The sequence below is a fragment of the Poecilia mexicana genome, unplaced genomic scaffold (genome assembly GCF_051168715.1).
Source record: "Poecilia mexicana isolate PSO_F unplaced genomic scaffold, ASM5116871v1 scaffold_7, whole genome shotgun sequence".
NCBI classification, from domain to species: Eukaryota; Metazoa; Chordata; class Actinopteri; order Cyprinodontiformes; family Poeciliidae; genus Poecilia; species Poecilia mexicana.
In genome coordinates this window covers 26,022,045-26,037,725 of record NW_028263376.1, presented here as the reverse complement: position 1 = coordinate 26,037,725, position 15,681 = coordinate 26,022,045, and the positions used below count along the sequence as shown (strand labels likewise).

Here is a 15,681-nt window from a genome sequence, read left to right as displayed (position 1 = left end):
AAGTCCCAATGTAGTCCAGAGAAAATATCAAATGTGATTTCAATGTTTTCAAGATGTGGGTCATTATGGAAAGAGAAAGTGTGTGTATGAAATGTTTTAGTATTTTTAGTCATCCATTGTGTAAATATGTTTACTTTCTATCCTTCCTTCTTTGTGTTAGGGTATCCCTCCCTTTGCTGTCTCTTATCTCACTTCATTTCTTGTGTTCCCTCCTCATTTCCTTCCTTCCATTCTTTTCCGCCTTTTGTGTCTTTCCTACCTCATCTGTGTCCTTCATTCTCCTCTTCCTTACATCACCCTGTAATTATGTCATCTCAACCATCCTTCCTCCCTTCTTTATTTCTTCCTTCCTTCATTCCTTGTGAAATGCCTACTTTCCTTCATTGTGCCCATATGTCAAACCTTTCCACTGCAGAAATTACTGCCATTAGTTGGTAGTTATGTTTATATATATATATATATATATTGTGATGGTAATGAAATTGGTATTGTTAGAAGCAAGAAAGCAAATATGTAAACCTATTGAAATAAATGATTTATGTAATAGCAAAAAGATAAATCGTGGGTGTTCGTTTTTTAAAGTCATATTTTCTCCATGTTATTCATACATTAATAAATGTCTGAATTCCAAAGTAAATATTTAATTCAACAGCTAAATATGTAACTTTCAAATTAAAAATTATTTAGCAAGTTAAATATTTAGTTTTTAAATTAAATGTTTAGTTCCCTAATAAATATTACATTTGGAACTATTTTGTTTGAAAACTAAATGTCTAGCCCCAAGCTAAATGCTTATTTAGTAAAAGTATTTAGATTCAAATTAAATATTTAATTTTGCTAAATGCACATTTTGTTCAAAATGAAATATTTGTTTTCCAAATTAAATATTTAGTTAGGTAACTAGATATTTAGGTTGCTTGCTACATGTTTAGCTCATAGCTAAATACTTAGCTTTCTTGCTAAATGTATAGGTAGCAAACTAAATATTGAGTTTGGAAAATAAGTGTTCAGTTTGAAAATTAAATGTTTAATTTGGAAAATAATATTTAATTTCAAACTAAGTATATTATTTAGCAAAATAGATATTGAATTCAGGACTAAATATTTAGTTAGCAAAACAAATATTTAATTTGGAGCTAAATATTTAGCTAAAACTTATACATTTAGTTGAAAACTAAATATTTCATTTGAAAGATACATATTTAGTTTGTAAGATAAATATTTTCATCAAGTGCCCTTGTGTGCCCCTTGCTGATATGGGTTCCTTAAGTTTGCTTTAACCTTTTGGCTGTCTGGGGTTGAATCTCTCTCTTCATTTGTATTAAACTTGTTTGTGAAAGGGGCATAAACGAAAAACATCAGTGGTTAAGACACCTGTTATCATTTAATTCCTTCTGTGTGTCAGATTTTCTTCAAGGAAGCTAAACATCCTTCTTGTCTTCTAAAGTGGTGTTGATTTGTATTTCTTATAGTTTTCAGAAGGTCTTCGGTTATTTTGTTCTAATTTTGGCTGCTTTGTTACTCACTTTACTCACTGGATACAAAATGGATGATAAAGCAGTCCAAAGTAAGAGAAAACTCTGAACACCTCAAAAAAGTCTGGAAGAAAGATTAATTTAATAGAAACGTTTATAGATTATTTTGTAGTACACAATTTAATGTCTTGATCAGATGACCATAAATAGGAATCACAATTTTTTTAAGAATTGTTTTTGGCTCTAGTGGCCTTTACTTCACAGAAGATTGACAGGAAGTTGGGTTATGAGAGAGGGGAGAAGACATGTGGCAAAGGTCATTAAGCCAGGACTCGAACCTGCGAGAGCTGCATCAATGACTGAGGCCTCCATGCATGATTGCAAGCTTTACCCACCGTGCCTCCGCCACAATCCAGGAATCACTAACGTTTTATTGCATTTTACAGAGTCACAATAAAATTTTGTTAAAATAAATTTTTGCACAAGCCAAAATGAAATCACCATTAAACTCATGTAGACATATTCACAAAGACTGAGCACTTCTAATCTACAGTTTGACATCTAGCATGCTTATTGGTCTGTATCTAAGAACATCAAAGTTAGTCAAAGTGATTTAAATGCAGAATATGTATCATTAACTTTCCAAATCCTTATATGAACCTTGCATGTGTCCTTAATGTTAATGTGATTTGTAACTCTGGGGTGTAAAAAGTGACTGGTTAGAATCACTTAATCAAACTTGGAGATAACCTTTAGTAATTTCTGCACATTTTAAAGTGTGAATAATAACTCTTTTTTTTTTTTTTTTAGAGATTTAGGATGCACGAGTAAAATCAATATTTGTGGCTGTTTTAATTTTTTTTTTGCAAATAACGAGACTTTTCAGATCACAATTATTTGCTATAATGTAAAATGTTTTCGCACGACAGCCTTCACACACATACTCCATAAAACTGACTGACGTCACATATTTATTCTATCTATTATAACTTCTGAACATAAAACAGCTTCAACTCTTCTGAGAAAGCTTTCCACAAAATTTAGGAGTGGCTTTATGAGAACTTTTGTCTTTCATAAGAAGCGAAGTCAAACGCTCATGTAGGATGAGAAACTCTTGGCTAACAGTCTCCATATTAATTTATACCAGAGGTGCTCAGAGTTGAGGTCAAGTTAAGTTTTTCCATAAAAAACTTGCTTGAACAGCAATACGCTTATGCTGGAATTAGATTGCAAGAATATTTGGTAGTGACTGAAGTGCCACTTTGATGCCATTGCCACAGTTTGAACTCTGCCCTCCTGGGAAAGGGATTGGCACAACTGAAATCAATAATTTGTACGGGCGCATGAATAATTTTGTCAAATAACGGGCATTTGTGCCACAATGACGCACATTTACTAATTAAGCTGGGTTTCAGAAATGCTTCATTAATAAGGAATGAATCACATTGTTGACAAACCAAGACATAGTTCATATAATATGCTTGACTCTGCTGGTGGCTGACATGTAGAAGCTTGTCTGAAACTGAACTTGCCTTTACAGACAATTCCAGGAAGCAAGGTTCTTCGAGACCTTAAAACAGACCTTTATCGTTTGAGTATTCCTTTAAAACACGCCTGATTAACTTTCCAGAACTGCACAAGAATAAACTGTGGCTTGCTCTTTTCTAATGAAATCCCACTTGTGTATGTACTTTGAAAATGTTAAGCAGTTTTAAGGTGAGGGATTTTTTATTTATTTTCTATTAAACTACACCCTTTCAGACACAAAAGGAAGAGAGGGTTAAATGGGCATTATGTTGGTTTTATTCAACTCCTTTTCTGCCCATTTGCTGTAAAGTACTTCATTTGGTGAGCACTGTTTGGTCATTTGATGACAACAATAGAAAGCAATAGAAAATTATAGCATCAGTATTCATAATACCACTAAAGAGAAGTGTAATTCAGTACCTATTGGTCCACATTTATTTTATATCCAGTTTCTTAAGTTGTGTGAACCTAGTTTGAACATTTTTATTTCAGTTTTTAAAATTACAGTGAAAGCATCATTTTCCGTAGTATCAGAGTCAATTCGTACTTAATTCAGACTGGAGTATAATTGTAAGAATAAACTGTTGTTATAAGTTGTAAGTTACAAACTGCATTTACATACCTTAGCCACTAGGTGGCGGACTTCATCTTCTACATTCACCAAAAGACCTTTTAAGGTACAATGTAAAGTTCTAATTTTTGCCTATTTGTTTTTGAATAACCAAAACGACACGGGTCTGGTACGTTTGAGTTTAATCCAAGAAAAAAACAAAACCTTTTTGGTTGGTGACATTCGTTATAAAAACAGTTTCATTTATCTGTCTGTGTCGGTGAAGCAATAACAAGGGGGAAAAAAACACAGAACACCTGTTGAACCGCTTCTACGTAAACCTATTTTGACGTCTTCTTTTTTGTGTGTTCAATTGGAGGTCAGATGCCAACCAGATGTTTTTACGCAGTCACGCGCTTAAATCCTCGTCGTTTTTTCTTCCTACGGCAGCGAACCACCAAAGGTAAGCGGACGCCGTTTTGCTTTTTGATTTAACATTTGCAAACACCAGGATTTGACTGAAATATCATAGCATTCACGGTCTAATTTGTGAATGCTTGTTGTTTTGAATTCTCTGTGTTACATTTGCTGTTTATTTATCAAATTATTTACTTAGTAAACAAATTAAAACCCTCGCATTTGAGTTCATTCAAACTGCAGACATATGATAGCGGGGGAAAAAAGAAGAAAAAAGTTACATTTCAATAATCTCGGTCTCACTGAAACCTTATTGATATGTGAATATGAAAAGTTGAGGGCCGCACGTGGAGCAGAGCAAATTTGTGAGTCCTCAACTCGTCTGTCCCAGATCCGATTCCTGGCCTCAGGCCGTTTACTGACTTATTTTTCAAAGACAAACAGTTACAGGAGTTTGCATATTGCATCCCTGGTATTCCTTCTCTGATTTACCATAAGGTGACAATAAAGTGGTATCTTTTTAGAATTATGCTGTACGTTTTAAACGGGAATGAATAATTAATTGCTGTCCAGCTAACACGGACATGCTAATTTTTTTCTGTCTTATTGCCCTCTCCCTTTTTCAGCCCCTTACACTTCTGACTGTGTACGGAGTTAGATTATGTGCCAGTGAATTAGCCTGAATTGTATTGGAGCTGCGGATTAAGCTGGAATGCGTGTAACTGAATTTAAATCCATCTATCTGCAGTTGAATTGTGTTGGCTTAATCTGATAACGTATTAATAGATATGACGTGGACTTTGTCTTATAAAGTGCCGTGAATTGGGTTTGGAGCTATATAAATAAACTGAATTTAAGGGAAAGAGCCGGAGCTCACCCTGAAAGGAAAAGAAAACATTACCAGGGTATCACACCAACTATTCATCACCAAGTAGGGTTCAGCATATCAGTAACAAAACATTATGCCTGAGTAGTACTTGGTAGTGTGCACCTGTATCTTGATATTTCTCTTTTTAGTTGTCAAACGCTTACTAGAAATCCAAGAATAATATTGAATTTAAATAAATATAGCTATTTAAAGATCCAGAAAAAAAATTATTATTATTATTATTTTTTTTTTTTTCCTTGTGCAAATTTGACTTGATACCAGGAAAAACAAGACTGGGAACGTGTCCCTGTATGAACTGGTTGTGAGCACTAAAACACATTGTTATCACATGCAGCTATCAGAGCCATTTACAGACATCCCAGACGGTGGGACAGCTCTTTCAAACTCCACACGCCATCTTTCCCTCATCAAAGACGAATGCTTTCTTCTCGCGTGTGTGTGTGTGTGTGTGTGTGTGTGTGTGTGTGTGTGTGTGTGTGTGTGTGTGTGTTGGTTTAAAGTCAAGTGATAGCTGTGCTCCCAGTGCACATCTGCCCATGCAACGTTACAGTAGTTTAGCTGTGACTATATTTGTCCTCTCTCTTCCTTTTCTTCCTGGCAGGGGGACAGCGAAGTCGAGAGCTGGAGAGGTGCCAAAAGAGGCCGGCCTGCCGTGCAGCTGAAACTTTTACAAGCCAAGCAGGAAGAGACACAGGGAGCAATCGAAACAGAAAAGAAGAAGAAAAGTGAGACAGACATCTGGACCCTTTTCTTTTTTATATATATATCCTTGTGTCCATCTCTCCCTCTACCTTCTTATTTCTTATTGAAGCCAAACTATATTTGCTCTTCTTCATTGGCGGGGGTAGGTGGGGGTAAAAGTAGGGCTCGAGGACAGGACTGGGAAGGGGAGTAGATATAGGAGGGTGTGTGTTGTGGGGGGCGGGGGAGCTGTCTGAGGGGTTTGGATTGGGGTGGGACCTTGGGTTCAGAGGGTTCAGCTGAGGAGAGAAATAAATTCATAAACAACAAAGGAGACGTGACGTCATGTCGAGGGGCCGTCCAACCTGCTGGCTGAATCTCTGCTTCCACGGAAGAGCCGGATCGTTCACACCACGTGTGTTTGCGTGTGTGTACTGTATGAATGTGTGTGTGTGCGTGGCCTTTGTGCTGTCTTCCAGAAAAGTCTTGTGGACTTTGAGCAAAGAAGCTGGACTTGGATGGCAGGGTTTTGTCTCTGCAGTGAGCGATCCGGGACAAGGGGAAGCCTTCCAATACTTTGCTTGCGTCTCATTCAGTCCGTTTCTAGGACTATTTATCCAGCAGCTGCAATAAGGAATTAGCCGTTCTATGTTTTATAGAAGCAAGATTTACTTTTTTCTCTTCAAATAGTCAATAGTAAGTTAGGGGAAAAAAATTTGCAATTAAAATTTTTTAAAATATTGATTTTTACTTTAGAATCAACTCCAGCATCTTCAAAATGATACAAGCTCAGAGGTGAGCTCTGATTGGTTGGCTTGTCTCGGGACAGCAGCTCAAATGCCAGTGATTGGCTGCAATATATAAGGTTGGCCATGTATGAGTAAACTGATTTCCTCTTTTAATGATTGACATAATACAGTATCTTCAAAGTGCTGATTGCTGTTCCGCTCACACTGATGCAAGAAGGGAAACGGAGATGTAGGAATTTGCCAAGGACCAAAAGAAGAAGGGGGAAAAAAAGTGGAATTCTTCGGAATATCCTTCCTGCTTGCCCACCAATTCAGTTTCTCAAACACCTCAAAATTCCTCCCCCCTCTCTTCTGGGCTCAGATGGAGGAGAGAAACTGAAAGAAGAGGGCAGAACTGGGGTTCTGGACAGAGACTGATCAGAGTATTTTTTTTTTTTTTTTTCTATTTATTTTAATTTCCTGCCTGTGAAAATGTGTCGAGATGCAGCGAGATGGCAGAAATGTCTGGACGCGCTGGTGTCGCGCTCCCCACGTGCTTCCTGATGTCGGATGATTAACATGCAAATGTCCGCAAGTTCTCCTCGCTGCTGGCTCGCTGCTTTGTGTCACTGTGTCTGCTCATGACAGTTCATGCTTCCTCTCCCTCTCTTTTTCTTCTTTTTTTTTTTTTTTTTCTCGTGGCACACTGTCTTTCTTAACTCCTCCTTCCTCTCTCTCTTCCTTGTCTCACTACAGCATGTCCCCTCCCTTCCTTCTTCAATGTCCTCCCCACAACGCAACCCCCCGCCGCCCAATTCCGCCCTCCCTTTTCTCCGCTTCCCTCTTGGCAGAGGTGCCAAAGTGGGCAGGCAGACCGAGGCAAACGCATCACGGGGCAGAGCAGAGGGCGAACCAAAAGCTGGCTAATTGATCATGTGCGTGTTTGTGTTTTGGTCTGCCCTCGCTCTCTTTCTGTATGTGTCTGTTCCCAAGTTAGACTCTGGTTTGGTGACACGCTGCTGCAAGTAAGGTGGGTCTTTGATTTTTAAGCTCTTCTCCTCCTTGCTGTGTACACAGTGTTTGATATTCTGATTTGTGCATTTTTAATTAATTTTATTTTTTTTTTGGTTACAGGGCTGTGTGAGAGCAGACGTCCCTCTGTTACTCTCTGTACGGATGGACGTACTCACGCCAGTAGGAGGGGATTGTGGGAAAGGGGGTGTAGCTCTCAGAGGGTGCGCTCTACTCCTCTCGCTTCCCTTCTTCCCGCCATCACGGCCCTCTTTTCAGCCAGTCGTTCGGCCAAGCCAGCCCGTCCGCCCGCCCGCCTCACCACATACAGGCCTCAGGTATTTTTTTTATTTTATTTTTTTGCCTCGATCCCTGCGACAACCTCTTCTCGTCTTGCTTACTGTCCTGCAACGTATCTCCTGCAGTTATCTCTCACCTTCTTCTCTGTTCTCCATCACGGTCTTCCTCCCGTAAAACGTGTTTGCCGTCGCTGGTTGCCACGCCGCACCGTGCTCGCCACCATTTTGGCTAAATGGACGTAGCGAGAGAAACTTTTCCTTGAGCTCAGAGTTCAACTCCCTGCTGACCATCCTTTTATTACTCCTTACTTTGTCTCCTCTTCCTCCTCCCTCCCCATTGCTCCAGCAGGCTCTGACAGGATGGTACACAGTCTCTTTGTGGTTGTCTGTATCTGAACAGGTGTCTGTTTGGAGACTGGCGTTAGGAATGGCAGGCCGTCTTCGTCACATCTGACCCAAGAGGGTCGACTCAGCTAGACAGCCCCGGTCAGTAAAAGTTAACCGCTGATCAACCAGTGGAAAATCTCGTTCCTCTGCGCCATTTTGATAGCTAGCACAAAAATAATGACCCTGCAAATTATTCCACTGCAAACTCGCGTGCACTGTCTCAATGGTACTGCCGAGAAGTGGCACCGGACTCAACGACACGTGCATTTGTGCAAACATGAGTTTAGCTTTATCTCTCCAAAATGCAGGGGTGTGGCAATTCGCTAAAGGTCGGGTGATTGTCCTGAAACATTAACTCGCAGTCGATAACATATAAATATCTATGACACGGTGACAGTTGAGGGGAAACCGGCAGTAACGGGAATGAGTTCAAGCAAACAGTCGGTGCTGGTATGTCAAAAAGACTTTGAGTTCTTCTTTTTAGTTGTTAACTGTAAAGCAAAAAGATCATCTGCTCTCATACTGAAAAAAAATATCCTTTATACACGAAGAGTCATCTTTGTTTGCCTACTTCCTATAAATAGCCAAGAGATTAATGTTTAACTACTAAGAACACCAAGACACGTCAGACACCAGAATAAGCTAAAAACATGCAAATACAGATGTTACTTTTGACTTTGAGAGAACAGAAGAAGTGAATTAACAAACAGCTTTCCTAAGCTTACTTGTCGAACTATAATGAAGTATTGGCATGCAAAGTTTGGACTGTATTTGAATATCTTATTACCTTACTGTATCTAGGTCTAAATAGGGGTTGGCGTTAAAATGGCGCCTACGTGCCACGTGTAAACACGAGCAGACCCTTTCAACATGCCCCTCACAATTCGTGGTTAAGCTGTTGCCAGTTTCTTTTTCATCAGGCTTTGCCATTTCACTTTGCTTTGCAATAATTTATCCCGCAAACTAACGCTCGCAAATGTTAGCTAATCAATAAAAGAAACACTTTCATCGGGGTAACTGATAGAAGAGGATAATTTACAAAAAGTAGTTTGAGGGAAAAATAGAGAACAAGAGTTACAGTAGAGAGGCAGAAAGAGAGAGGTAGGAGTGGGAGAGCTCTTTCCCCGCCCCTCTCTTATCCTCAGATGAACTTATCGTGTTGCCTCATAATGTTTCTGAGCTTTTTTTTTCTCCTAGAGGCAGTCAGGCTAACTTCCTGCATTCAGCCTCGGCTCAGTTGATTGGCTGATATCTTGGCTGACCGGCCACAGTTTGCAGCGAGGCAACAGGAAGTTTCTCTTCTCATGCAGGAAGCTGCAGCTGTTTCATCCTGACATACACCACTTTCCACTTTTGCACGCTTCTGAAAAAAAAAAAAAAAAAACAGAAACATGCACGCAAATGCACACACCCATTCTGAAAAGGAATACCTGTGCATATGTGCGTTGTATACATATCTGTGTGTATGTATCGAGGCTGCATGTGCATGCATGTTTATTGAATTTGTAAATGCTTTAACATGTAGGCGTGTAATGACAAGTCAGATAAGCACCATTAGGCATCAGAAACATTTGAAACCACGGTAACGCCACATCTAAATGGGGGAAAAATGTAAAAAATTGAAAACCCTGAGAGAGGAAGGGAAGTGTAAATGGAGAAAACTAAAGTATTAAATGTTTTTAAAAGTTCTGATGTGTAAAGGAAGAAATAAGCTGTTAAAGAATCAGCAAACTGTTGTCAGATGGTATTTATGGTATGATTAGATGGCGATTTATTCTTTATTAAATTTTGGGACATGTGCCTTAACCTACTTTAAACATTTTAGTGTATATTTACTAAATATTTGAATTAACTATCGCTAAGCCAAGTTATTAATAGACATTATGTTTTTCCACTCTAAATGACCTTTGTGAGATTTCAATATTTTTCACATTGTGACAAATACCACAGTTTCATGGTATAAGCTCAATGTTTTAAAGCTAAAACATGTCACTTCACACATTTTAATTATAAACTGAACTCTAATCTGTTCAGTTATGGGTGGGGCCTCTTTAAGCCTCACTGTCCATGTTTTCTGCATCCATAAACATTTCCAAACCGCCATATTTGTCTACTTTAGCAGCAATAAAAATGTGGACTAGTCTTGAATCCACCAGACGATCGGCAGCCAACAGACTGCATTACTCTTTGATCCGTACAGAAAAATTGTAAAATGTGGTTATTACCCAACATTTTAAACACAATCTTGTTTTTTTTTGTCAAACTCAAAGTTGTCTTAAGAAGCGCTATGTAGCTCGTAAACTCTTGGTGGACTAACTAACAGTTTTCATTTACAAAACCAGCATTCTGGGGACTGTTTTGAAAACCAAAATGTAATAGAGTGACAAGGTATGAATAATTCGTAAGCAATGTGATAATATCAAAACTGGTTTACTGTTAGCCACTAAGAATGCTAATGGTAGCTTCATCTACTGCAGAGCTTTTTATTGTTGGTAAACTGTCTTCTGTCAAATCTTGACAGTTGTGTAGCTTCGGTTCAAAGGAGAGAGAGGAAAAACATAAATTGAATAATGGTACTTTGAACAGGAACTCTTTGCAACTTGATAACATATAAAATCTTTATTCTATTAAAAAAAATACATGAGTATTGTGTTCCTAACGTTCTAGTATAACAAACAGCTTAGATTGAAACAGACACAAACTTGGACTGAAATATTTCACACTGATTACAGACTGTCCAGAACGCAATTTGTAATCTGAGAAACCTTTATTCTGTTTTGAAGTAAAATCTTTATTCTTAATTTACAAATAACAAACTACAATATTTCCATGTCTTATTCTTGTTATTCAGATATTTTAAGTAGACTTGTCATCATCAGCTGGATGTTTCACACACCCTATTAGAGTTCGGCATTTTCACATCTTGACTTCAACAAAAATGAGAAAACTTACCTGTTGAATTTATTTTGCTGGATATTGTACTTTGCTATTCTGCTTTTTACAGAGTAATTACTCCAACAATTACATTTAGTTCATTTATATAGAAACCTTCACAAAAAATTTAATATAGAGGCAATTTACCCCGTTTTACAATTTACAGCGTTGTGATGGGCGTCACAACTTTACTTTTAACTGGTGGTTCAAAGGAGCCTTTTGTTCATAGTGAGTGAAAAGTTCATTAGGCATCTTTCAGCCAGCTATCCAGCAGTGCAGAGCAACACTTGGCAGCGACAATGGTTTATTATTCCATACTCCATACAGCTGGAAAAACTCTGATCACTCCAAGTACTTTAAATAGGTCGAAAAGTGTGACGGACATTTGAGCTGTATCGTTTTAAAATAATTGGTTATCTACTGGCGTACAAAAAGCTCAAGATGTTTAAATATATTGCCTATAGTTTTAGTAAGCCTGGCACTGTTGTTGGACTGAAAGCAGAGTTGTGAATACATTTTTGTTGTCATGACTTATATATATTTTTAATATATATTTTTTTATGTGTTCCAGTTTTTTTTTTTGTTTTTTTTTCCCTTTGGTTGCTTAAACTAACACACCACAAAACCGACATAATTCTTTTGTGGTATTTGGGAATAACGAAGCGCTTAGAAATACATAACATTTTCCTTGAAAGTCCATAAATTTTCCTGCCTTATGGGAGGCCTAATGTGCTTCCCACTGTCATATTTTTATCTCTTGCTGACGTCTCCGTCCAGCTTTTTCATCTGTATAATTATACGTAGTCGTATGCGGAAGAATCTAATAAAATTAGCTAGTAAAGCAGTAGCTCCTTAAATGCATGCAGATGAGGCAACTGGCCTGTTTGTTTTTGTGTAAGCAAATGCATATGGCCTTACACCCATGTATGTACATACACATACATATGAGCCCGAGTCGTGTGAGTGCTTAGCCGGGTTGATGAGGATATAAAGAACATCAAAGCGGGCGCCATGCCAGGTAGCATGGAGGAGGCTCAGAGCACGCATCCTTCGTTCTTGAGTGTAGGAGTGAGGCCTTCTTTGGAAGGGTAGGAAGATGAAATATGCTGGTTTGACAAATTCTCTGTAGCATTTTTTTTTTTTAAATAGAAGATCAGAGAACCTGGCTGGTGTGAATTAAGACATCCGTATACATTTCTATAACAGAGAGATTTCTTCATCCTTCCATCTATTGTGTGGCATGCTTCCTCTGCCAACACCAGCTCCCCCACTGAGCCTCCTCCTCTTTTTCTTTTTTTTTTTGCCCACCACCTCCTTACTCCTTATTGAAATTCTGCCTGGCACAGAGACGCTGCCCATTCTTGGCACAAAGCTCAGAGAGAGAGAGAGAGAGATGGAGAGAGGCAGAGAGTGGGAAGGAAAAAACACACACACACACACACACACACAAGAACCTGCACCAATCGACGGGTCCCCCCCCTTTCTTCCTCCTCCTCCTCCTCCTCCTCCTCAGTGGCGTCTCTGTGCCAAGCATTCATCCCGTGTCGTGGACGAAGGGACCAGGCAAGTCAGTAGGTATTTCCTTGCCTCTGCTTCCTGTAATAATCCGCTCCAAATTTGAGGAGTTTTCTTGGCAGCTGAATCTTCTGCGAGCACGGTTTTTTTTTTTTTTTTTGAGAGAGAGAGGGGTGGTTACTAATTCATTTGTATATTAGTTGAGGAGTAAATCTTAAATCCTGCCTCCAGGGGGTGAGAGGAAGCTAAGGCCTTTTGTTTCCATGATATTTACTGAATTTTGCATGTATTTCTATTGAAGAGACGTTTTTTTTTTTTGTTTTTTTTTTAACTGTGTTTGAACATAAGGAATAATTCTAATTGAATCTTCGAGATTGTATAATGGGCAGATAAACAGGCGAGTTCGTTTAGCGCCAGTTGTAAAAGCAAACATTTCTAATTATGAAATAAAAGTAAAGAAAGGGATGGAAATGACTTGCAACAGAAATCTTTTACCAGGATTTTGTTTCTGTTCTATCAGATTGTTATAACTTACAAGCAAAGCTTTAATCTTTTTTGCTCAAAAAGCAACTTGTTGACTTTGAAGATATGGAAAGCTATCTGCTGAGAAGATCCAAAGAGAAACGAATAAGAGTAGTAAGTCATGCAGCTTTAAAAAAAAAAGAAAAAAAAAACTTGTGTCTGTCATCCAAAGACAAATGATTGCACTGAAACAGGAAATTGTCTGCAGAAAAACATTTCATTCTGTCACAGCAGAGTGCTGTTATCAGAGGGCAAGGGGGCAAAGATTCATGGTCCTTTGCTCACTCCTATTGCAAGCTTGAAGACTTGTAGCTTTTATTCTGCAGCAACAGATGCAAAGACAGTCAGATGGACAGATGAGATTTATACATTTCGTCCCTCTTTCTTGTCTGAGACCCTGCCCAGCTGCCCAGACGGGCTTTAGGGGGGCATTTATTCTGTAGCTGCTGACAGAAAATGATTTACCTCAGCTGAGCCGGGCATGCCCTCCTTCTCTTATGTGGCTTAGAAAATGTTTATGGTCTCAGAAGAGCTCGCGTGACAGACAAGCTCCGGCCTTTACTTACCTTCTAGCCTTTTCCTTCCTAGAATGGGACAGCAATTATTGGCAGTTTAACCCACAAGCATTTAATGTTTAGAATCAATTTATTTGACTAATTTTCCCCCCAAATAATCTGTTTGAGTTCCTCTCCAAGCTGTCTAGTCAGGGGGAACGTTCTTGGCAAGCAAACGCAGTTCATAGATCTTCTACTAGCTCTGTGGCAGAGGTGGGCATCACGCCAGTTCCCTCACCACCACCCCCTCCACCCTGCCCCATTTTTTTTTTTCCCTGTCTGGTCTTCTGTGATCAGGCTAGAGGGGTTTACAGCATACTAACTGCAAACTAGTCTGGACCAAGTCTCAGGGGTTGCGACTGTATGCTAATTTATGCAAGCGGTGCACCTTCTAACTCATTCTGCGTCTTCTGAGGCCCCCGGCCTGGCATTTAGTCTGGTGCTTATTAACTCTTCGGTTGCTGCCGTTTGAATCTGTTGGCATGCTTCGACCCCGATCTCAGCCGAACGAGCCACATGTGAGCACTCCCTTCTCTGTGAACTGTCCAGCTGTCTAACAAGAAATAGTTTCCTCTGCCTCAACGTTCGTGATTGAGCGTGTCGTCTGGGTCGGTTGGCTTCGGTTCACTGCTTGGCACAAGGTTCGTCCTCTGTAACTTGCGATAGAACAGCTGTTCTCTCTTCATTGTGAGGATTGCAGGCTCAGGAATGAAAAGGGAGGAGAAGAAGAAAAAAAACAACAACAAAAAGAAGAAAAAAAAAAAAACGACACGCAAGGTGGACCTCGTAATGTTTTTAAGCAGACCTAAAATGGCCGAAGCCTTGCAGGACGCCATTTTGTGTTTCCTCGTTGTGTTTTGGGGGGCAGAATCCCAGCTTTGTATTCAATCAGAGACAGCTGGTGGAAGCTGTGTTTGCAGGCATCTGTGTGTGCGTACCTCCGCCTGAGAAGCAGCAGCCACTCCAACGCAGGGATAGCCCCGCTGGAATGAGCTCAGTTTTTGGCAAAACCGGAGAAGGATTCCTGGCAGAGAATCGAACTACTCTCTCTCTCTGTCTCTCTCTCTTTTTCTTTCCTCGTTCGATCACATGCCAGAGTCTCAGGAAGCTTGTGAGTTGTTTGCTAAGATTTTGCACACTGGCAGTTACTTTCGCATGTCCGTCTACCATTAAATTAGTTATCTGTAATTTATTCCGGTGGGAACAAAGCTACATATTTCTCTTTAGCAACAAAAAAGCTACGCAGATCAGTAAGAACATGTGGCGCTCCTTTGGTTTGTAGTGATTATCGTTTTCTCAGTTTGTCGCCGTCGTAAACTTATCATGAAGCATCATTAGCTCCCAGAAACTGAGATTTTCTAAGAAACTGTTTTTAGGAACCGCCAAGACATTAGTTTCACTCTGTTCCACAAATAAATTGTCTGTCAACATTTCATTGAAGATGAACATTTGTTGAAGTGACGTCCAGCATGATTTTCAAAGATTATTTAATTAACATTCTCTGTCTCTTTCTTTTTCTCTATATCCTTGCAGGAGAGTGACATTTGTGGATCTTTGGTGTGGATGCAGCATAGATTGTGTCCTTGGGGCTGAGGTAGTAGATTGAATAGTTGTGGGGTTCTTTAACCTCTTTTTCAGATAACTATACAATCTACTGTCTTTCCCAAGGAGACAGCTGAGCCAACCCGTCAACTATCGTCTAAAGATGGACAATACTGTTGCCTTGTCAAAATGCATGCAGTAATTGATTTAATATCTAGAGAGAGAGGGTTATTTTTATTACTTCCTCAATCAGTTTATGTGCGGTGTGTTTGACTTGGGTTCTGTCAGGGTGAGGTAGTAGGTTGTATAGTTTGGTAGGTGGGACTGCACCCTGCTGAGGTGATAACTATACAGTCTATTGCCTTCCCTGAGGAGTCCACTGAACAGTTCAACACAATCTCTTTTCTGGAGTGCTTTATTATTATTATTTTTTTTTTACAGACAACATAAAGAATAGGTCTTACAGGAGGATTTATATGTATTTTATAGCTTTTTTTTGTGGACAAAAGTTGTTACATGCTTTAAATATGTACATCTCAATAAAACTAGTCTTCTCAAATCAGTTGTCCAGAAGTCACAGAAGCTAAGAAGCTAGTTGTTTTTACTCTCTCACATCAACACACAAACACACACACACACACACACACTGC

The 15,681-nt window shown here is 39.3% G+C and overlaps 1 long non-coding RNA gene across 1 annotated transcript; it reads left to right on the top strand.

Annotated features, from left to right (window-relative positions):
• Positions 1-3,802: 3,802 nt before the first annotated feature.
• Positions 3,803-15,590, top strand: LOC106925454 (uncharacterized). The gene is made up of 4 exons (XR_015763829.1): positions 3,803-4,015; positions 5,460-7,297; positions 7,402-7,616; positions 15,023-15,590. It is a non-coding gene; the product is annotated as an uncharacterized LOC106925454 (long non-coding RNA).
• The last annotated feature ends 91 nt before the right edge of the window (positions 15,591-15,681 follow it).